This window comes from Rattus rattus, chromosome X (assembly GCF_011064425.1).
Source record: "Rattus rattus isolate New Zealand chromosome X, Rrattus_CSIRO_v1, whole genome shotgun sequence".
NCBI classification, from domain to species: domain Eukaryota; kingdom Metazoa; phylum Chordata; class Mammalia; order Rodentia; family Muridae; genus Rattus; species Rattus rattus.
The window spans coordinates 65,148,396-65,173,044 of NC_046172.1; the positions used below are offsets into that span (position 1 = coordinate 65,148,396).

The window sequence follows — 24,649 nt, forward strand, 5'->3', positions numbered from 1 at the left end:
CCCTGAGCCTTGCCCCAGTGCTAGCCTTTACCAGAAGGTGAAATGCAGGGTGCAGAGTAGAGCTGGCACATTTATACTTTCCAGTTACAAAGAATGGCGGCCTGGCCTCCTTTACTCATCTCTAAAGTTCAAAAATTTTACTCAATAAATCATAAAATCACATTCTCATTCCCTGAGAGTTTACGTAGACCTTTAAATTTTACACACACACACACACACACATATGTGTGTGTATATATATATATACATATATATATATACATATATATATATGTAAAAATGACTCAAAGAGAAATTGAGCAACATTGTGTTCTCTTGTTGTTAGTATCAGAGTTTGCAGGAATTCTTCAATCGGATCCCTCACTGCACTTTCATGCATGATGTTATAACATTCCTCTAACTGGGGCCGTTCAAACGTATGATCGACACAACCTAGAAGGCAAGTTGCAGACACATGTCCCTTGGTGGTACAGTGCTTGAATTGGCAAGACTCTAGGTTTGGTCTGCAGCAGAGGTAGAGAAAGTGAAGAAAGGGAGATGGGCAAATCAGCCTGGCTGATACTTTTTTTTCTAACTGTGAAGGTAATAATGGTTGATATTTTTAAAACCAGGAGTGGAGCTAGAGAGATGGCTCAGTAAAGAGCTTGCCATACAAGCATGAGGACCCAAGTCCACATCTCAAACATCAATTAAATGAAAAAAGAGCCAGGCATGGCAGTGCACCTGTTATCCCATTTCTGATTAAGTAGAAATAAGCAGATCACTGGAGCTTCTAGCTGGTGAGCTCTAGGTTCAGTGAGAGATATTACCTCAGAAAGTAAGGCAGAGGGCTGGGGAGATAGCTCTGTGTATGATGAGCTTGCCACACAAGCACGAGGACCTGAGTTCAAATTCTCAAAGCCTACATAATTGTGTGTGTATATATAGATGTACACGCATTATATGTTATATACATGTGGGATCATCTATAATCACAGCACTTTATCAAAAAGGAAGAGGTGGAGAATGGGAATCCTTCAATGTTCACGTACACATACACAATAAGGAATGAGAGATTCTATCTCAAAGCAGAAGGTCGATATGGCATACAAGTTATACTCTGACCTCCACATATGTGGTGAGGTTCATGCACAGCCACATTCACAAACATGTATACATGCATTCATACATACATATCATATACATCATATAACACACACACAAACAAACATACATACACACACCCTATAGTTATACACCAGAAAATATAAATGATTGAAGTTCAATGTTGAATTCTAGCTTCCTCACTCTCACATGCACATGTGTGCCCACATACATAAGCACACATGTACAAGCAACCATATATACTCCAAACAATAAAACAACAGTCAAAAAAGGTAACAAAGGAAAAAGTAAACTCCTCCTCTAACTGGTACTGCAGTTAGGTAGAGCAGTTATGCCACATAGCAATAGTTTCAAAACAATTTTAGTTCCTTGTTGGTTTTTTGATAATAATAGATCAAATGTCCAGCTTTGGATTTTTTCAGTGCTGGTCACGGAGCACAGAGTCTTGCCTATGCTAGACAACAGCTCTGTCACTGAGTCATAATTCCTGCCTCCAGTACTGAGCTGGAAATGATGAGGGTCCAGAATAAAAGAAACTGAGAGTCTTACCAGAGTAAGGAAAACTGTGTCATCAAATGAGGTGCCGTTATGACCAACAACTGCTTAAAGATGCACCAACTTTATAAAATGGAGACAAGAGGAAACATTTCAATACCTCATGGAAGTGAAAGATGAAATAATAAGAAAGAATTCAATAAAGGTAAAATTGGAAAAATATTAAACCTGTATTATGTTTTTACATTTGTCTAAACTTTATTCTGTTACATACTATGATAGGTAAGAGGAAGGAAAATGTTTCTTTTCATCTTATCTGAAGTAGTATATCTCCACATCCAGTTATCTTGAACTACATAGCATTCTAGATAGTGGATCTAAGTTTCTACCCATTCCCTTGTCTCCCAATTATTGCCTACCAGGAAAACTAAACAGGGATAAGCCTGTGAACATGAATACCTATAGAAGTAGGCTACCTCCTTAGAGAATATAATCAAAGCCAAGGACTAAAAAAAAAATGAATATGAATACACACAACTTTATGCATGTAATTCTGAAGGTCCATAGGCTTGATTTAGTTAAGGGCTCCTGTCTTTATTTCTTTTGCTTCTGAACACATTGCTTCCTTTCTTGTCTATGCATACAACATTCTTAGCAGGGCATTAGCAGTGTGACCTTCTAGAAACAGGTTCCGGACTTACTCTTGTTCTTTGCCTCAGACGTTCTGCTGATGGCGTGTGGATAGTGGTTTAACTTAACTTGACTTGGGGTCCTTGGGAAACTGGCATGTTGCCACAACTGCTAGCCCTATCTTGGAAGCTAATGTGCCATCTCGTGTATAACAATAACACAGTAAAAATAACAGAACAGAATTCCCTAATCCATTTTTAAAAAACCCAACTAGCACATTAACAGGCATGCAAAACCCAACTGGAGGTGTAGTTTTTTTCACCTTCTTTCTACATTAATTTTTCTTCCTGATTTCAATTAGCCAAACTTGAACGGAGACATTACAGACAGTTCAACTCCACCTCAGAGCTGTGCAGACAGCTCTTGTTGCCAAGCCGTCTATCACCAAGACAACTGGGCCAATGTGCTTTGCTCTGGGTAAATAGCTCATCAGGGCCAGTTGCAGAAGGAGCCATTTTACAATGACCTCCCATTGGATCAAAATCCGTATGCTTAGTGATCCAAACTATGTTTTGAAAGTCCATGGGGTTATAAATATGTAATCATTAATATTTTCACAGAATTCTTTGCACTGATGAAAAGTGCTTTAGCTCCAGAGATCGTTTGTTTGCCAGTTGATTTGAGGGATCTAACAAGTGCAGAGTTCTTGTTTGTGAGTCCTTATTATTTTTCCCTTTGTATCAACCACAAGTTTCTTCCAACACAATCTTGTCAACAACAACCCCCCCCAAAGTGGTCATCAGTAATATAGCAATCTTCCTGTATCTATTCCTCTTTTCTTAAAACATTCTGAATAAAAAGCACTGATAAAATGGGAGGTGGTTGGCATTCCTGCCTCAGATGGAGCCATCAACTAAGGTTAAGGTTTGGACACAACACCATTTAATGAAGTCATGTTTTTAATAACTTCAGTACATATAAATGAATAAGAAATTAAAAAAAAAACCTCAGCAGATTCAAAGAGAGCTGTCTTTTTCATCTTGTTTTGTTCGTTAATTTGGAATCCGAGTTCTGAGCTTGGGATTCTTTGGGGTCTAGCAGACGTGGCAGAGCACTGCTCCGCCATCCAGCCTCCGTAAGTGCTGATCCAACCTGAGCGACTTTGTGGGCAGCCCCTAGCATCTTTATTATTTTCTAGTCTCCTTGGTGGCAGGTGTCTGCTAATCAAAGGCTTAAGAAGGTGTGGGGTTTAGGAGTTAGCTCTGACTAGAAGGAAAACTTTCAATTCAGCCTTGGGCAACAATATTGGAGGTTTTTTTTTTTTTAATGTCTTGTAATCAACTCTCTGTGCCAAGGGCGGGCCCCAAGCTCCCCTCCACAGCCCCAGAATCCAAAGAAAGAAGTGTTTTCAATTCTCTTCAGAACGTCTGATCTCCCACACTGCAGACCAAATAAAAACAGTCTGGGCCAATTGTGCCTCCTCCTACCCCCATCTATTGTGGAATCCGCCTGGGAGAAACTCAGGAAACTTGGCCTCTGGCCAGCACTGGCCTTCCATGGCAGCAGAAAATTTCCCTCACCTTCCCTCTGTCAATTGCTTTTGGAGAATGAAGGACAAACCTTCACCTCAGATATTCCATAGGAAGGGACAACTAGGAGGGCCAGGGCAGAGCCTAAGATGGTCTAACTGGACTAGGATGATGTGGGAAGTGCTAACCCTGAGTTGGCACCCTCTGTGCACTTGTTGCTTTTGTGTGTTACCTTTGCTCCTAGCAAATGGACCCTGGGGGGAAGAATGTATAAAGTTCCTTGGGAGTACAACTGACCACAGACTGACATGCATCATCACTGCTTGCTTCCCAACTACAGACTAAAACATATTCTGCAGAGCAAAGCCCTTATCCCTGTTCTCCTCTGGATTGCAGTAATACTTTAGCCAAACCTGGATTGCAACATGGTCCTCCTCATGAAACATGAAGTCACTGGGACCTCCTTCAATCAGGCAGTCAAGTCACTTCTAGGGTCCCTGGGTTGTAGAAAACACATAGGTTACTGTCTGTCCCCAAACCCTAGCAACCCCTTGACAGTAACACCTTTTAGTCCCTCTGGACATGTTTCTTGGGGGCCTCCAAGTCCTGAGAAGCACAAGCAGGCCATGGAACACTAAATCCATTATAGAAATCCAGGTGGCCATGTTCAAATCAAGAATAACTCAAACACTGGGTTTTTCTGGCCAGCGATTCCATTTAAACATTAATACAGTTTGTACTAGGTTTTTCCTTAAGAATTTTACCAAGCAAACCTTCCCGGGTGAGTGAGAATACCTTGGAGAACATGGCTTAGGACTACCAGGGATTTCAACTATGAGCTAGAGGAGATGGTGAGAAAAACCCATGCAAAGCATAAAGATTGGAACAAGGGACTCTTGGAAACCAAAGCCTTCTCAAGATCTCAATAAACAAAAGGTTAAAAGGCTAATTCTACAATTGCAGGTGCATTGGGGCAGGGCAAGGAAGAGCTAGGAGACTAAAACATTGGAAAGAATCCCACATGGCCCTTTTCTTTGATCCTTAAGATAGAATGGTCCTTACCTAAAGTTGAGGGAGGGCTGTGAGAGCGAATATAGTGAAATTCAAAGCAGTATAATGCTTGGTAGAAATGCATGCTATTTCCATTTTCAAAATATTCTAGTCTGGATTTATTAAAATAAAACTAAATTAAAAAGAACAAGGCTAAACTCCAGCTTATGTTTTTGTGTTCATGACACCAAATAAACAGATTTTCGTGAATTCTCCCTTTTTAACTCATTGGTTGGTATTGTATAGATGCAGCCAGCATCTAATATGCTTTCAATTGTGTCTTCAGCCCTCAAGACCCTGGGGGTCTGAAATCTCAGCCAACTTTGCAATTTAATCCAAAACCCAAAGCAGTTCGGATTCCAAGTAACCTGTTACCCTCTGCTAGCAAAACATCACTTGGTTTGAAAAAGGCCATTTTAATAACCCTTTTCGGTTTCTGGCAGGTACCCAGCTTTACTTCAAAGTTGATTTTCCCAGTGAGAGCATAGCTGAAGAACCTAGAAGGCATTGTGCCATGTTTCCACTACTCCTGGGCTCTGAAGGCCTGGCTCTAGGCAATGAAAGAGGGCTTGAGATTGAAGGCAGGGGGCTGGGCAGGTTGCAGTTCAGGAAACTGCCTCAGTAGTCTTCCAGACAAAAACATGATCACCATAACAGTGGAATTATAAGAACTGAATCCAAATTGAATTTTGGAATTGTATCACTTTGGCTTATTTTTAAGTAAATTTGATGATGATGATGATGATGATGATGATAGATGATGATGGGATGGATGATGATGAGATATGATAATAATAATAATATTACCGAAACCATTGTGACTTGAGCTCGCCTCTTGGTGTCACAGTTGTTTAAAAAGTTTTATTATTTATTTAGTTTATTTCATTTCATTTATTTATTGTTATTGCTTTCTCCGTGGTTCATTCTTTAGATGTCCCACAATAAGATGCCAAGGGAACAATATGAAATGAGACACTGGAGGCAGGGAGCAGGCAAGGAAGCAGGACTGACAAATGAAGACAAGTGCAGACTGAGCTAGCCTCAGACTCCAAGACAGTAGCCTTCAAGTACCACATTTTCTTTTGTGTTTCTTGCCCAGGACTAGTGAGGCTGGGGTTGCCAGTAAAATGACCACTCAGCTCAAAATGTCTCATTTAAACTCCAAGTCTTCTGAGAACAGTGGAGGAGGATTAGAGCCAGAAAGTGCTTTCTAGTACAAACACTAGTGCATTTTTACAAGGCAGGTAAAGCCCTAAATTATGTTACTAATTAATTTTATATTTCCTCCAACTACCTAGAACCAACTACAGCCCAATATTCCCCAATTGGGATTTTGCCAAGAATTCAGACAATGCCATTTATGGACCATGCCAACAGTTGAGCTCATGCTTTCTGTCTCAAGAGAAAAAAAGCAATAGGGAGGAATTCATGGAAAGTACATATTGGGGAAGACAAAAGGGAGAGAGGAAAGAGACCAGAGGTAAAAATCTCTCTATAGCAACCAAGCCCAAACAGACACACAGAGCAGAGGCAGTCCAAGAGGCTTTGCAATTGTACGACTTGGGGGTGAGTGAGAAGCAAAACAGACTAAAAGCGTTCACAGGGAAAGTTCAAGAAGCAGCACTGTGGAGGCACAGAAGCAACCCCTCCCAAACTGTGAAGGACATCAAAGGGCCTGGTGCTTTGCATCATGGCTGCTGGCAAAGGCTTTCCTTCATGTATGCCAGGAATGGGACGTGCCCACTACCTGGTTCGGGGTTAGGTAATTGGAAGTGAGGTTTTGTTTCTAGCAGGAATTCAAGACTATGAGGACTAGAGAGAAGCTCTAGAATCTGGATAGCACTTTGTATTTCATTAGGTTTAATCACCCCTGTTGTAGAGATGGGCAAAACGAGGCCCCAAATGGGAAAGTAGCACAGCTGAGTGTTACTATTTGCCCTGGAGAAAAGACTGGCACCCAGCTGCCAGCTATTCGTGTTGAACATTCCACTGTTCCAAAAGAAAACGAGAGGCAGGACTGTACAGATTATTTCATAAAGTTAAAATTTCTAATCCCGATATTCTATCATCTCTACTTTTTTAATGTCAAATACCTTTTCTTTCAGCAAATGATGACCCCAGAAAGTAACCATTGTTTTAGAATGTCTTCTATGCTTTATAATATAACCAGCAGAACTAATAAATTAGAAGCTCTACATGACACATCAGTATTTGGGGGCAAATATTTGGCATGTAAAAACAATAACCTAGTCCACTCCCCTGCTGCAGATCACCAGTCTATTCAAGTTCCCCATTTGAGCTTCAAGTTTGGATCTCCCATTGAAAGTGTCACTCAGAGTGTTAGGCAAGGAACAGCATTTGAAATAGGGGTTTGTGGAGAGCCAGCTAGGAGGGAAGTTATGTTTGGAAGATCAGGAGAACCAAGCTGCCTTGGGCTCAGTCTCTCAGCCTGTTTGGTTTTGTTTTCTGTTGTTGTGTGATGACAACTTCAAATTACCATTACAACCCACTTTAATGACCAATATCTCTGCTACTGTATAGTTATGTTTTTGATTTGGAGCTGTTTTTACATTTTCCTCATGAGGGAAAAGTCATGATACTCATTTTCCATGTGGTATGTTCCTTGTCTAGAAGTTTAGAGAGGTTATGGGACTTGCCTGAAATTACATGGTTCCTCCAGGTTGGGCTTCACTTTAGATCTTAGTCCTTCCTCTAGTCTCCATGCCTATCCCACGTATGTTAACTTAGCTTTGTAGTATGATCCATCATCTGGATGGCACTGCAACATGTGCTATCAACACTCCTGCTCTCCTCTCTCCGAATGCTCAGAAGTACCGCTCTGCATACCAGAGCCAAGAAGCACCAGGCTTCAGGACACAGAAAAATTACAAACTTGCTGCAGTTGGAGGGGGGGTGGGAGGTTGTGGTGGTAGTGTAAAAGAGGTCTGCTTCCTGACCACCCACTGATGTGACCTGTGGGAAATTTGTTCCCCCGGTGTCCCATCACCACAGCTGTCCTGTTGCTTTCACTTCCAGCCAGATAAAGGCCAGAGCAGGAAACCTGCATGTCAGAATGCACATCCACTGCAATCATTGTCATCAAATTCTCCTGATCCTTGTTGGGATGACTCAACTAAAGGATATGTTAGGAATATGCTTCCTCCTAGACACCACCCTGTACTACTCAATTAAAAGTCAATGTGACCGCGGAAGGGGATTTAACTATTATTTTTAAGCAAGAAGTATTTCAAAGACAGAATGAATAATACTGACAAAGTAAACACAGTATTCCAAATCTGAAGCTGAATGCCTTTGAGATTCCTATTTGGAACTGTGACTGTCTAGAGTTGTTTCTCATTGGGATTCTGGCTGTTTATGATCACACACACACACACACACACACACACACACACACACACACATTTATGGGGAAAATCACATTTTTATGAATACAACATGGCTTGGCCCCTGCAATCTGGATGGCTGGGTGTTCAGAACCTTGACTAAAGTGCTTTGAGGGAAGACCTAGTAGTCACCCAGATGTGGTCCAGACAGAACCTGCATTATTTTCAAAATAGCTTTTGAAAAAAAAAGTTGAACTTATATCTCTCTCTGGGCAGGCAGGGGCCCAATACAGATCATAGATCTGGCCCATCAACAAATGGTATCTCTCAGACCCTGGTGAAATAAAGCAGGTCTCGGGGGCTTCTCAGACTCACATGTGAAAGTTAATATGGTGGTAATGAGCCACTTAAACGCCTGTCTGCCTATGTTACAATAACATGCCCTTTCATGCCTTCCAACAGCTCCCAAAGGGCACTGTGGACAGCCATGTTTTCTGGCTATTTACCTCCCACTCCACAAGCCTAACAAAAGCAAATCCTTCCTATCTCTCCAAAAGGTTTTTGCTGTTGTTTTGTTTTGGTTTTTTTTTAACCTGCTGAGTCTCCCTGCCTCATTCCTTTTCTATTATACATTTATCAGGAGTTTTCCTTCTCTTAATGCCTTTTACAATTTATTTCTCTTTATTCTCTCAATGTTTAGAATTTTTTATTGTCATTGCTGAGAATTTTTTCCCTTTCTCTCTTTATTAGATTTCCTTTTACTTTATGTCCTATTACTCTGGTTTTCGTGGGTTTTGCTTTGTTGTTTTATGGAGGTTGTGTTTATTTTTTTTCTTCTATCATCTTTGTAAAAAAGAAAATGGGGTTTGGTTTAATTTTTCTTTGCTGTGCCTCACCACCATCTTGGTTTTTAACTGCTCTAAGGTGTGTGTGTGTGTGTGTGTGTGTGTGTGTGTATGTGTTTTGTTGTTGTTTGTTAGTGTTTTGTTTTGTTTTTGTTTTTGCAGGCAGGTGAAGAGTTGTTTTTAGATTTTTTGGTAGATTTGTTTTTCTTTTAAAAAGTTCTTTATATTGTTTCCTTTAACTAAAAATACTTTGTCTCTTAGCCATTTGTGGGGGTGCACTTTGAAGACAGGAATTATTATCATCTACTAAACTTCACACCACTCTTGAAAGCTATATCCCCTCCCAGAATGACCAACAGGCCCTGTACTATAAGTTCTATGAGTGTCTACTTTCTTCAGTAACTCTGACCCATTTGTAGTCATAGTCATTAAAATGAAATTTGCCCGAATATTGTAAAGTGATACTTGTATTTAATACTTTTCTTTGAATATATAAGTATCCACATTAAAACACCTTTAGCCAGCTGTGAGTAAAGGAGCTGTGTCCCATATGGTTCTTTTGTAGATGTTCTTAGCTCTGCATTAAGAACATGTGAGTGTGTGCGTGCATGCGTGCGTGTGTGTGTGTGTGTGTGTGTGTGTGTGTGTCCCACACTCAGGGAGGAACCAAGGATGAGAAGTGAGTTGGAGCCTAGGAATTGGGGAAGAAGGCTTTATGAGAAATATATATGCATGTGGCCGGAAGGCCAGTAAAGCTAAGCTGCTGATTGCTTTGCTCTTTTGCACTCCAGGCTCCCTGAGTGGGAAAAAAACAACTGGACAGCTTTTCCTGACAAGCCCTGTATAGAGTTTGTTTTAGGTGTAACCCCACACAGGAGCTTGGCAGGCCTTGAGGTATGTGTGAATTAGATGACTTCTATGATCCTTTTCTGATGGTGAGCTCAGTCCTCTGAGGACTTTTGTTGTTGCTGTTAATTAAGACTGACATAAGGAGGTAAGCAGACATTGAGCGAGGGCAAAGCTAGATTACTTTTGGAGCTGAAGAAAGGCAAGAAAATCATTCTAGCTCCTACCAGAGCACTTCTTTTTCTGCTCTGTTTCATTGTGGTGCCATGTGTTTAGAAAAGAAGCCAGGGATAATTCTATAAGATGGTGTGTCCTATCCAGTTTTGGATATGTTAGTAGTGTAGATTGACTCTATGTTGTCACAGAGCAGTTCTTCCTATCTTTTGCTTGCCTTTATACATCATCCACAATCATGTACTGGCACTGGGCTAAAGACCATGTGACTTTATCTTCCTTCAATGTGGTATTAATTTTCACCAGGGGAAAAAAATGTGGTTAATGGAAATCGGGCACTTAAGGTAGTAAGAGGTACAGTTTTGCCTTAGGGCAACACATAAGGGTTTGATTTTCTTTGAATTCTCAACCTGATTCTGAGGTCAGCAGTAACTAGTATAAGGGCAGTACAAATACATGAGGTGAAGCCCTCATCCCAGAGCCAGCAGAACCCACTGCTGCACGATTTTCACCAGTTCACATATTGAAGGGCTTTTAAACAATGTGGTTCTCATCCACAGTGACCAGACTGAGCAAGTCTACTATGCAAAGTAAAGCTCAAACAGGCAACGTAATATTGAAGTGGAGGACACATAAAAAATGGTTCAGAAGAATGACAGAGTTTCTGCTTTTATGGCTCATTCCTTGTATACAGCATGGGAAGGAGGAAGAAGAGATGGTTACAAGAGCAGATGGATATGGGAGATGCCTGAAGGCTGCAAGCATCAGCCCCTTGAGACTATATAGATCACTGCCTTGCTAATTCAAACATTGGGAACCTCAGCCAACTTAGAAAAATAATCAAAGACAATAAACACTGATGAGAGAAGTAGAACTAACTGAGGAAAACTTGACCTTGGAACAAAAGTCCTTGTCAAGAGAACCAACGCCTCATGGTGGTGGAAGAGGCCATATAGAGATGTAAAGAATGTCTTCTCAGGCCACTGCACAATAGTTCCAAAGACTAGCAATTACAAAATGACTGAGAGACTTGAACGTGCAAGTGGTTTATCACAAGTAGAAAGGTTAAATATGATAGCTGAAAAAAATTAGGGGACTGTGACCTTGAAGGAGAGAGGCAGAATGGCAATGGGAAAGATAAAGGGGTACAGGAAATGTTATACCAGAACATGCAACAGTTTTGCTGAGTTCGAATATTAAAAATGAAATTCAATGAACCACAAAGGGATAAATAACTCTTTTGAATGGCCATACATATACATCATTTTCTCAGTTCATAGTAAATGAATTAATATAAATACTTATAGGATGTAATTGAAATAGGATATTTCTTTTAAAATACATACCCACCCAGCCAATCCTGGCCTGTAAGTCCAGCTACCAGTGAGACTAAGGCTGGAGGATCATCAGTTCAAGACTTTTTTAAACTACCAGTGATGGTCAAGTTAATAATGAGCTACCTGGTTTCAACAAAATGATAAACAAGCTGTTTATATTGTAATGGTGGATAGCTTATCTGGAATGCTGAAGCCCTGGTTTCATTTCAGCCCAGGGAAACATTTTATAGGCTCCTTGTCTCGTCTTCCAAAGACAATCAATTTTCCAAGTATGCTCTAGCTAATCATATGCCCTTTTGAAGGTTTCTGACCCCTGTCAGATTTCTTTCACAGCAACATGTAATTTTCACAGCATGTCATAATCACAAAAAATCCAGGCAGGCACCAGTCTATTTCGTATACACAGGAACCAAATCCCAGGAAGAATGCAGCAAGAGCTTTTTTAAAAGTATACAATCTACAGTTTATAGTCTACATAGGCCAACAATAGATATTTGACACTCTTCATACCCATATCTTCATAAAAATGGGTTACAAGGATTTGAATTCTAATACACTCTTGCTTTGTACTTAATACACTCTTTCTTAGTACTAAAGTGTTTACTTAATGCTACTAAAGATTGAGCCTATGACTTTGCACATGCTAGCTGAGCATTTTACCAGTGAGCACCAGCAATTATTGTAATACTAGTACCACAATAATTTGTATATAGTCTGAGGGTGCCTTGCAACTTTATATGTTGACATTTCTTCCCCCTGTAATGTATTAAGAAGATACAAAGTTAATTCAACGATGCTGTTTAGACACAGGGCCTATAAGAGGTGACTAAGTTTAAATAAGGCCATTATGGTGGGGCTCTCATAGTTGAATTCTGGTAGATTAAGGAATGAGGGAAGCTATAGTCTCCTACACATGCTCTTTGCCCCTTGTCATATGATTCTAATACAGCTTTGGGACCCTGGTTGCAAAGTCAAGGGGCCTTAAGCTAAAGTAGTCTTTGACTTTTAAAGTATCCTGTCTCAGGTATTTCATTACACAACAGTAAATGGATTAAATATAGATACTTAGACCTTAAAAAGCTGTTGTTAAGTACTGAAAGAATTCATGCAAATAACCATGCTTAACAGAGCCTTCCATGGGATCAGATTATGTGTATATTAGCTACTGTCATCACTATAGCTATTTGTTGTGGCTCCAGATGCTGTTACTGTGAAAGAAAACATCTTAAGTGTTTCTCGGAGCTCCTCCATGTTTTCTGCAGTTTTTCCTCACAGGTTTCGCCAAAGATCAGAATGTCTGCCACTACTCTTTGTCAAAAAATACCACCCCCACCAATTGTGAATCAAAATTGTACCTCAAAAACTCTTCTGGTCACAGAAAGTCTTTCCCTCCCTGCCTGTCATTCCTCTCACGTCATTGGCCAAACAAACTGTTTCATGTGTCATTATCACCACTATTCTTGTATAGACCAAGGAAAAACATTGAAAGATCAGCATGCACCACACTCTCTAGGAATTAACCTAGAATATACTACATCCATTCCTTTGTGTGATTCCGTTTTTCTTCATTCCTGAGCTTCTCAGTGCTTCTGCAGAGTTGCATGTTACTGACTAGCACAGTAACACAGGCCTTATCCTGACAGCTAGTCCTTTAGGCATCTAGGACTGCTGGGACAGGCTGTACTCCATAGACACTGGTTGATTCCCATTGTAGCTGGAGTGTTCTATCTCATTTCAGTAAGACTTCCATGAGGAGGGAAGCCAGGATGACAGGCGCTCACCTCCTGTTTCAGGTAATGAATAGCTAGGATATTTACATTCTCCAACAAGCAAATGTTGTCGTCACTGGTATCTGCTTACTTTCTTCCAAACATTAATCCCAAAAATTGATCTTGGACTCCTGGTACAAGCCTTTGTATGATCACATGGATTTAAACATCCATGGGAAATAATCAGAAAGCCCTAACTTCTTGGTTCAACTATCATAACCTCTTGCTATGCCTACCCCATTTATTCACATCCTTGGTCACACCCAGAATCTTTTTGTCATTCCAAACCACGACACCTGTGTCATCCTCTATTTGTATACTCTGGCTGCTTCTGCTCCAATAAGGCCTTTTCCTTGTTTCCATCATTTGCATCTTAATCACCTTCTCAAACTGCCCTAGGACCTGCAATTTATCGTTGCAATCACTGCCCTTTGCATACTCGTATCTTTCTCCATCATCTCCTGGTACCACCTGCAAGTCCACACTCCCGTGCTTCAGAAGACTTCATCTGGAGATCCTAGCCAGGTTCCACTCTCATCCCCTCTATAGCCTCAGACCTACCTGACTTTCCATTGCTCAGTGCCTTAACTCTTGAATCTTCATCCTGCCATCTCTAATGGGAACATTATGCTCAAGCCTCTCATTCTCAAGGTAAAACTTCTCAGCCTTACCTCTCCATTTGCTGTCACCTCTCCTTTCCTTCCTAAGGTTTTGGAATAAATGGTGTATATTCGCAGCTTCTTCCCACAGTGCAACTTGCTTCTGTTTCCTGGTCATATCCTCTTATCCCTCTCAGCACTGTTGTTATAACTAATCATTCTACTATAGCCACTACTAGAAATAAGGACCTCAAAAGGGAACATCTTGTCTAACTTAGCTATGTGGCCCCAGAGCCTAGCACAGTGCTTGATTGATAGGAGGTGCTCAATAAACGAATTATGTCACAAACACTTACTGAGCACCTACTAGGAACCAAGCACTATATCGGCTCTGTTAGAATCCACAACACTTGGCCCCTAATCCATCACAAAACCCTCATTCAGGAACCATTGGTTTTCGCAGAAACATTCTCTCTTTGTGAATGCCCACAACTACTGCTCTGTTCTGGACCCTCCTCACAACAGGCACTTGAATTTTGTTGAATAAGCCTGATAAAACCCAGCAGAATCCAAAAGACTAATTTGAAGATTTGCTCATATAAATGGTCATGAGTATGTTTTGATATGGGATCTGATAGCTGACAGAAGAAGGCTTTCTGAACAGCCCTATCTTAACACTTGCAAACCTATCTTAACACAGCTAGATTTCAGTAAGTTGCTGCATGACCTCTCCCTGACCATTTCTTCAGCTTCTCTCAACAAATCTTTGTTTCTTGGTTTTTATCTTCCACCTTTAAACCAGTGAAGAAGGTCTCTTGCCTGTCTACTTAACAGTCTGAAGAAATAGTAATACTAGCAGTACTGTTGACTTCAGGATCCCGCTTCACAGAGTATGCTTCCCTTTCCCACATGGAGGCTACTTTGCTAATTCCATCCTGCCAATTAGATCCTATGCCAAGTGGCCAGTAAGGATAGAATATGGTTTTAAATTGTCGGTGGGGAGGTTGTTCATGGACAAGAAAGAGGACACATTGTGATTACAGTTCTGAATAAAAATGAAGGTGTGTGTGTGTGTGTGTGTGTGTGTGTGTGTGTGTGTGTGTGTGTGTGTGTAGTTTTCTTGTTGGAAGCAGGCAGTAGTGTATAATACAAAAGCAAGAGGTACAAAATTGACTAAGTGTTCTTCTCACTTCTACCAGGTTCTCTTGTCAGAGAATGATCACTATGTTTCTTCTGTGTCCTTCAAGAGATGTTAGATACATTTATAAATATTGACACCTGTATTCTAGTCACTGACTTAGTATGGTCCAAAACACCATATGCAGAGTGAGCTGATATGTGTACAAGTGTTAACAAAGTAAGGAATAGTCTCTTTTCATCCAATATACCCTACATCAGTCTCAACAATTCCTTCAGTAGCTGATCCCATCCTCCAGGGGAGACACGTTGCAACTCCTGATCACCTCTTATTGGTACCATGGTCTTCAGTTTGTGGGGTGTGGTCATAGCCTGTTTCATATACCCTTGTACAGCTCTATGAATTAATTTCCCCTTATCTATGTTTATATTAGAGTTAGGCCAATTAATAATCTCTGTACCTTCACTGTAGCTAATTGAGAAATACTTCTACCTACAACTACTTCTAATCACTTCCATTGTCCATTTGTCACTCTAGCTCTATCTTTCCTGTCCTCATTGATTTTTAAGGGCAACACTGGAATTTGGAATGAATGCCTACATAATGGCCTCAAGCATATTAGGTAAAATTAAAATGGCCTACGTACTATTGGAGCTCACTAGTACTTAACAAATATTTGTTTCTTTCTCATCCTGTCTCTGATATCTCTTCCCCTCTCACTCATTCTTCACTTTACACATATATGTGACTCATCAGATGGTGTACAATCCATGAAATATTTCTTATGTCTTTTATCTATTAAAATTAGGGTCAGAGCGTTAGATTATGGCAACTTACCTGAACCCTAGATGAAAGTACTAGAAAATTCCAGGTATATACATCCCCAAAAGAGAACCACTTTCAATGCCTCTTAAAGTCATTGACTTCAGAGTCTAGAGTGGGATCACTGTTGAAGCTGAAAAGGTCAATACTTACCCTGTATTTCAACCCTAAGATTCTACATATCCTTTAAGACTCAGCTCCAAAGTCATAGTCATCATCATTGTTGTTGACGCCTTCTTCTTCTTCTTCTTCTTCTTCTTCTTCTTCTTCTTCTTCTTCTTCTTCTTCTTCTTCTTCTTCTTCTTCTTCTTCTTCTTCTTCTTCTTCTTCTTGCCTTCTAAGAACTGAGACAGTTCATCTAATTTCATAGAAGTTTCAATGAAATTTTTCCTTTCTGTGCATGGCCAAAGGTGAGTCCATTCTTCCTTGTCTGATCAATACAGTAAGACTCCATTGCTCATGCCAACTCATTATCCCATCTCCTAAAGCATGCCCAACTACATGAGATGGATGGCTACTGAGGAGCAGGTTAGAAGGTTCCCTCAACTTGTATGTACTGGATTACACTTAAAATGATTTTCACCCTGAAACTGATTTATTTTCAACTTGACCTACTTCAGTGTATTATGATATAAGTGTAACTTAATTTTTAACTTATATGTCATCTGCTTTATTTCAACGAAGTTAAAACGTTTTTTATGTTATCAACTGTTCTTTGAGAATAATTTAAGGATTTTGTAAGGCTCATTTATGTCCTGTTTCTATGCACAGTACATCTGTTCTCCCTCTTAAAAGACTCCCTGTAATTTTTTTCTTACAAGTAACATTATACTAAAGGTATATAGATATGTAGCTGAACATTTACTTCTCAGAAGACATACTTTGAAGTTCAATTTCAATGATGTACTAAAATTTGTACAAGTTTTTGTAGAGGCCACTAAGCCACTTCCTATGATGTCATGTTGATTTACTCCACTGGTAGTATACAAAAAAGTGATTAAGATCATTGTACTGTGGCCAGCACAGTTCTTAAATCTTTTCTAATATGATAGGCAACAACACCGACCTGTCATTGTTACTCCAACTTGAATTCTTTTATTGTTAGTAAATGGAAGAGTTTTCCAAATATGTAAATAATATAAGGACAGAATATACCTTATATTATTATTTGAGTGCCCAGTTGACCACTTATGTTTAATGTCATTCATGTTTTTATAGAGTTTTACATTTTTAAATAGGCAAACATGTAACTCTTCCCTTATTTTATATATTTAGTTCATCCAAAGCTGAAATAATGTAGTCACCTACATCTGGATATGTGTATATGTGTTGTAGTATCTAAATATTTTCTTTAATAATAGACCTGAAACTTCATTTGATGGATAGTGTGAAATCATTTGGATAGGAACCAAACTCAAGTCAGTATGACCCCAGAATGAGCACTGTGTCCTTCCAGCTCCTGGTGCAGGCTCCTTCAAACACAGGTAAGCCGGGTCTGAAATGCATAAGCAATTTCCAGAAAACAAAAAACAAGGAAGAACGGCCTTACCTTTGCTACTCTGTGAAGGTGCTGGCTCTTAGGCCACTTAGTAGCTACATAACAGGGAGCAGAGGATAACAGGGAAACCAGAGGCTGATGACTGGCAGGGACTAAAATAGTAAGGGTGCTGATCTTGCCAGGCCACCAAACAGTATCCAAATTCCCTGAAGTGCTTCTACAACTGATTCTGTGCCTCACTGTGAACCTGGTGAATCAGAACAGGGATGACTGGGTATCTGGAATCCTCATGTTTTAAATCATAGTAAACTATATAGAACATGAGGTTTACCACTCAACATTTTTAAATTATACAGTTCAGTGGCATTTACCACACTCCCACTGCCTGGAACTATTCATCCCCTGAGCTCCCTCAGCTTCCCAAACTGAAACTTTTTACCCATTACACAGAATTCTAATCCTCCCTCCTTCCTCGCCAGTGTTAACCACTATTCTACTCTGTCTCCCGAATGTCTATATTCTAGGAAACCCATCGTGTGAAGTCTTACAGTATTTGCTCTTTTGTGTAAAAACAGGATTTACTTCAATGAAAAAATGGCCCATGTGAAAGTACATCCATGTCTCATGAAGCATAACTTATTTTAGAAAACCTTGGATTGCCCAGGGACCTCTGAGGATCCCAAAGCCCTGCCAGAGAGAGAACTCATGGAGTCAAAATTCCCTAATCTTCAGAATCTATATGGAGAGATGGCTCAGAGATTAAGGCTCTGGAAAAGGACCTGAGTTCAGATCCTATCACGCACATTAGGCAGCTCACAACTGCCTGGGACTCAGGGTCCAGGGGATCCAATATCCTCTTTGGTACTCAGTTATATAAACTTATACACGATGCAGATGCATAGACACACACACACACACACACACACACACAACTTGAAAATAAATCTTATAAAAGAAAAAAATTGCAAGCTTATTCACAGTTTCTCCTTCCCAAAATGAGGTTTCTAGCAGCCATATCTATGTGATATGGCAAAATACTGAATGTGAAAGATACTAAGGACAGCTACTAAAAAAATGAAAGACCACAACTCATAGATGTTTTATTTGGAAAATGTTCCTTCCTTCAAAATAAGTTTTTGTGAACTGTTTTGAATTTATTGCAACTGTCCTTGAATTAGTAGATTATTAAATTCTGTTTTCAGGCCTAACGTGCTAAATATCAATAGGCAATGGGTATAACGTCATTTCTTCCTGGTTATGGGTATAATGTAGGAGATAAATACCCTACAGACATTGACACAGCCAAGTTACGTTTATTCCGGGGCCAACTAGGTAACTTAATGAGACCCTCTCGGTGAAGTTGTGGCTCAGTGGTAGCACTTGTACAGAAAACACAGGGCCTTTGGTTTGATACACAGTTCTGAAGAAAAAGTAGTATATGCAAAACCAAACCGAAGGCCAAGTATGATGCCACACACTTGTAATCCCAGAACCCAGGAGGCTGAGGCAGGATGATTACAAGTTAGAGGCCAGCCTGGACTACATAGCAAAACCAAGACTCATATGGGGGCGGGGGCTTTTATTTTAACCTTCTTTACGATAAAGGACACACAGATTGGCTCAGAATTGGCCTTTAAAAAGATTCCCAGGTGAAGTTCATGTGTGTCACTGCCACGGCATATCATAATGACTCAGGAAGATAGTATGGTGTGCTGCTAAAGACAGAGAATTTAGCTCTAATACACATTTATGTAAGGCAGTATTCAAAACAAACATGAACTATTGAAGCCTTAGGATACACCAATAAAATGACAGTGTCTGAAATGAAGGAGATGGTGGCTTTCCTTTTACTCTATCCCATTTCAGAAGTACTGCATTTAGCTTTAGAGTAAGTTATACCAAGAGTGACAAAAACAAAATAATTCTCAAAGGGACAAATGAGCTAATAAGGAAACTAGAATCCAAGGCAAATGCAGACTTAGCAAACATGTTAAGTCTAGAGGCTAATATCTAGAGCTATCAAGTCAGAGAACTGAAAAAAAAAGTGGATGAACAGCCATCTTGTGGAAGAGATTCTTCTGCTTAGGTGAGGACATGTGTAGGGCTCATGAGGCTTTCTGTACAGCCCCCAGGACAAGTAATTCTCACATCTGTCTATCTAGAAGGGAACACTCTCTGAGCCTTAGCTCTTCCCTGATTCCCTTCATCTAGATTTCCCCAGTTACCTCCAACTCCACAGGAATAGAATCAAATTGGTAGTCCTAATTTTACAAGTAAAGAACCTAGGGCTCAGGAAAATCTTAGTGGATTTCCATCTGTGCTTCTGAAAGGGAATTAGTCGCAATCTGACTTACTCTGAAGTATAGTATCTTTATATTTCTATGATGCTAGCTTATATAATAACCAGGAAGAAATGAAAATACTACCCTGCAGACTTATCTTAGCAAGGTTCACAGAGGAATTGGTCTTTCCTGAAAAAACAAATGTGCTTGAGGCCTACATTTTCTTGATCATATTTAAAAATTAATTTCGAGCAGAATCAGGGGCAAAATCATTAAGAAGAAAATCTTGGAGAGGTCCCTGCCCCTCTCTTGACCACACTTTTCTGATCTTTAATGGGGAGGTCTCCATATCTTCTTACAGATGTGCCCTTCCAAGTGTCTATAGAGGACGATGTTCTGGGGGAGGTACAGACATTATGAATAAGTGTTCATGCCATTTGACTGTGTAATAGCTCAGCTGTGTTCCAACCTCATCCTCCAGGACCTGCTGGGCTAAAGGCTGATCATATATCTTCACAATACTCTCATCAACTCCAGGCACCCAGCCCAATATGACGTACTTGTGCACAGTCCTGATGCGCCTCTGGCAATATCAGCATGTTACTCAACTGGAGAAATGATCAGGTAAGAGTGAAAATCCTGAGGCACATGCACCCAGTGATCTGAAGCATACCACACCCCAGGTTACTTACTAGCTGTATGGCCTTGGACAAGTCACAGAAGCTCTTGGAGCCTAAGTTTCCTCATCTGTGAAAAGAAGAAAATGGGTTAACACACAAGGCTAGAGTGTTGTTCAAATGGTAAAGTGCTTCCTTCACATGCTTCAAGTCCAGAGTTCAATCCGTAGCACCAAATAAACCAACTAGTTGGTGACACAGATCATCACGTAGGAGCAGAGACAGGAGGATCAGAAGAAGTTCAAGGTCATCCTTGGCTACAAAGCAAGTCTAAGGCCAACCTGGATAACATGTTAAAAATGATTAGTAATACATAATTTGCCGGTTATGAAAATTCACATTTGGCTATGTCAGGCCAGCCAATGCCCCGTCATGCACCAGCCAAAGACCACTTAAAGAACTAAGGCTACGTCTGATGACTCACAGCCTCGGTCACTAGAACACATCAGTGGCTTGTGCTTCCTTCTACCTGGAGCAAGTTCCTTCTGACCGAGCTTCTCCAGTCAGCTCTTTAGAAGCTCTCACCCACCACTCTCATTCTGCCTCTTGGGGTCAAATTGTACAGATGAAAACAAGATGTCAGAAGACAAGAATCATGGCCTATTCACCCTCTAGGCCCCCTTTTTTCATCTTTGTTTCATCGTATTCCCTTTTTAAAGACAATATAACCAAGCCCAGTATTTGAGGTTTGGTTCTACAAATGCTGGTCAGAATAAACCAATCGGTCGACTCCTGCAATTTTGGAGCCTACATTATCATAATATAACCTGAGTTTACATTGACTTTTCCTTCTTAAACACGGATTCATCCTTTAGAATTGTAATTTTTTTAAAGGAATTTTGTCTGCTTTATAAACCAAGCACAAAATGTCACACTTGTTCTTATCAAATTTATATTGCTTTTATTGGACTATCTTAGTGGTCTAATAAATTCTTCATAGATTCCTAGCTCTGTCTTCCCACCTCAGGAGTGTGCTATTCTATGGTTCTACCCAAAACGTGAACTAAAATGGAGAAACCAAGCCAGAGCCAGGTAGAGTGCTGCAGTCTACTGCCAAGGATCTCTCTTTATCATGGGGAAGTTCAACATTTTCCCTAGCTTGCTGTGCCTGAAACCTTGCAGCCGTGCCACCATCACAATGGCTCACACAGCATTTTATAGTCCCAGGGAGGGACAGACCTTCTGAGAAAAAGCTGAACTCGGGGAAATGCCTTTCTCCATGTGTTCCTGTTAATCCCAAAGAGAATGGGTCCTCATCTTTCATACTGGGTGAGAATTCTTACTCCAGAGAAAATGCAGACAATAACTGACACCTTTTGTCAATGGTTTCTTCATTTACATGGGTGGTTCTGGGAGAAAAATAAGTAATGTATGTAAATCATCCAGCATGTCAAGCACATAGTAAATACTCAATAAAAGATTACCTTAAAAATTAAAAGGACCTCATAGGTAGCAATGAATATCCTAGTAAGAGCACCAGTGGAAGGGGAAGCCCTGGGTCCTGCTAAGACTGAACCCCAGTGAACTAGACTGTTGGGGGGAGGCGGCAATGGGGGAGGGTGGGGGGGAACACCCATAAGAAGGAGAGGGGAGGGGATGTTTGCTGAAACCGGGAAAAAGGAATAAACTTAAAAAATGTATATAAGAAATATTCAAGTTAATAAAAAGAAAAAAAATTAAAAGGACCTATTCAGCTCTAACTAGAAGAGCAATGCTGACTCATAGGTCCTCCATCTTGTTCACAGAGCACCACGACAAAAATCTTTGCCATGCTCTTCTTGTCTTACAGCCATGTTGTAACCATCAGTTCATTAATTGATCTCATCAAAAAGGCAACATTTCCTGGCTCCCAATTCTGACTACATAACAGAGTTCCCCAATGGGAATACTGTGGATAGCACTATACAATATGGATTGTTTTTTTTCAAACTGAACCTCTGCTATTCCTCCTGACCTGCCTCTCAAGCATCAGGACAGCCACATTCTGAAAGCCCACACCATTGCCCTTCCAGATGATCCTTCATCTGATCCTGCTTTTTACAGGGCCAGTAACAGAATCCAGGCAAGGGGACCAAAGGTGGTGTTGAAAGCAGGTCATTTTCCACATTTTTATGTCTAAAGGTCAGATTGTGATACCCCATTCCACTCATACCCACATCTCTGACGTGATCCCCAGCTCCCCCAGTCCTGCCTCTCCCATTTGGGCTCCCATGGCTCATGATGCTGCATACCATATCACAAAGCCTCCAGTCACCACAGGTCCAGGGTGAAGCCAAGAAGGAAGTGAATCTGGAATCCAAGAAATCTGTGAGTGTGCAACAAATGTATCAGAAGACATTTTACACTGGGTTTCTCCAGTACTGCCTGGGTAATAATCAACAAGTTATTATAGAAACAAATATTCACATATATACTTTATAGTTTGTAAAAAAAAACTCCAGTAAATAATTTTTCCCTTTGATCTTCAAAATAGTCCAGTGGTTTCATTTGTGGAAAAACACTGCTAAAAATAATTTAGAAAGAAATTGTCTGTATCAACCTAAACTATTCACACATATACATACATACAAAATAATCTCTGCCCCACAATCCAAAGCAATAAAAACAAAAAGGTTGAATGTCAGCTACTTTGCCCCCAAAGGCATAAAACTCTAAGGTTCCTATCTTTTAAGGAAGACTATAAAATATCGTAACAAGTCTTTAGGAGGTTAATTTACTCAATGTTCACATAGCAAATAACAGGGATGACTCGCAAAGCCTGGGTTATCTGACTCTAAACCTTCTAATCTTTCCACCTCGATCCTGAGAAGGCCATTCAGCTGTCTTCAGTAAAATGGCCGCCACCCTCCCTTTGGAGAAATGGGCAGTGGCTAACTGAAGCAATCTTCCTAAACACACAGAATCCTAACAAATTCTCCAAATGTATATTTACATTAAAGATCAACTTCCCTCCCTAAAGTTTCTAGATCATTCTAGGAGAGCTTTCTTTTTCTGCTTACAAGAAGGGAGCCAGAGAACCACATGCACCTCCCCCCCTTCCCCCCCCCCGCCCGCGGCAGCTGCACCAGCCAGCTCCAACCCCACCCTCCATCTTGCAGCAGTACATCAGTCGTCATCAAATCATTGGGCCTGCCCACTGTCCCACTGCATCAGAAATGCTGCAGTCTGTGAAAATGTCATTGTTTTCATCCTCCATGTTTTTGCCCCAACCTTTCCACTGCTATCCCCACAAAGCACAGGAACAGAAATTCAGACCATACAGGCTAGTTTCTACATCAACCCACAGCACTGAGGATAACCCATGCCAGAATGGAGAAAAGAGGTACTATTATTCACAACTACCTTGCTGAAACGGAAATTAGAAAGTGAGCGCCCCAATTCAATTCTAATCAACTCATTCATGCACACCTGTCTTACCTATTGTAATTTGCTATTTCTTCAAACTTGCTCACTCCCTCCTAATTTAAATGATCAGCTTGGTTAAATGGGTGAAAAGGTGGCCATTTGTAGGCCTGAAACTATCAAATAACCCGAGGTGAGTCACATATAAAGAATGGCCCTAGGAGCAGGCCTACAGAGACAGACAGCATCACACACCACAAACCACCCAGTCTCTCTGCTCCAGCCTACCAGATGATGTCAGCATCCAGACTGCTTCCTAGACAGCTGAATTTACAGCCCCAAAGCCTACATTGCTTCCTAGAAATGACCTCTCGACCTCTAAAAAAATTGCTTCGGGTTGCACCACCCTCTTCTGAGCCTTCCCTCTACCAATCCTACTTCCTATATTCTCCTGTTTCCTTAATCAGACTTTTTTCCTTCTCTCAGATTACTTTCAACTTCTATAAATACCTGGCTCCTTGTCTGGGCTTGAGTCAGCAAAGCATTCAGCCATCTTCCTGGATTTACCGACCTCAGGCTCCAGCTCTGCCCAATGAGCGTTTACTGGCTCAGATGGATTTTAACTGGTCAGAAATTGAAGTTTTTTTCTTTATCATAAAAGATCTAAAGTGATAAAGAGCAACTTCTGGCCATTTTCAACCCATTTGGTCCAGTTCATAGCGCTCACGCAGGAGTAAAGCACTGAGGGGCTCAGGATCCATCAGGAATGAGATGAAGCTGCGTCAAGTCTGCTCAGAAGACCAGTGGGGGACAAAAAGGACCTGATGCTAAGGACCATACCATTAGTAATGGTGATGCTAGAGGGGGAATCAGAAAGAACCTAATAGTCCATGAGGTAGGATCAAACCACTGTGGACCCCGGGGGAGGGGCTAAAAGCCTGATGCTCAGTGACGCAGTATCTAATCATTCTCGTGTGAGACAGGAGGGGAAAGATGCTGATGCTTAGCAGATAGGAGCAAACCACTGCTGTGAGCAGAAATTATGAGGGGATGCTTTAGTGTAAGACACAATCAAACCACACTAGGCCATTAGCTAGATGACTACAGGGAAAAATAAAAGCAGAGAGGGCCTAATAATCCGTGAGACAGGAGCAGGCCACTCTGGAGG

General features: G+C 40.7%; 1 long non-coding RNA gene across 3 annotated transcripts in view; it reads right to left on the reverse strand.

Moving 5' to 3' along the window:
• LOC116888575 overlaps positions 1 to 24,378 on the reverse strand; it is a 37,241-nt gene extending 12,863 nt beyond the window's left edge. Inside the window, exons 1-4 of one of the 3 annotated variants that reach the window (XR_004386324.1) lie at positions 23,992 to 24,375; positions 22,371 to 22,444; positions 20,155 to 20,209; positions 16,806 to 17,427 (exon numbers count right to left, since the gene is read on the reverse strand). This is a non-coding gene — a long non-coding RNA (uncharacterized LOC116888575). Of the gene's footprint in view, positions 1 to 16,805; positions 20,210 to 22,370; positions 22,445 to 23,991 lie in introns of those variants that run through there. The other 2 variants (XR_004386325.1, XR_004386323.1) reach the window with 2 other exon arrangements.
• Positions 24,379 to 24,649: the final 271 nt, after the last annotated feature.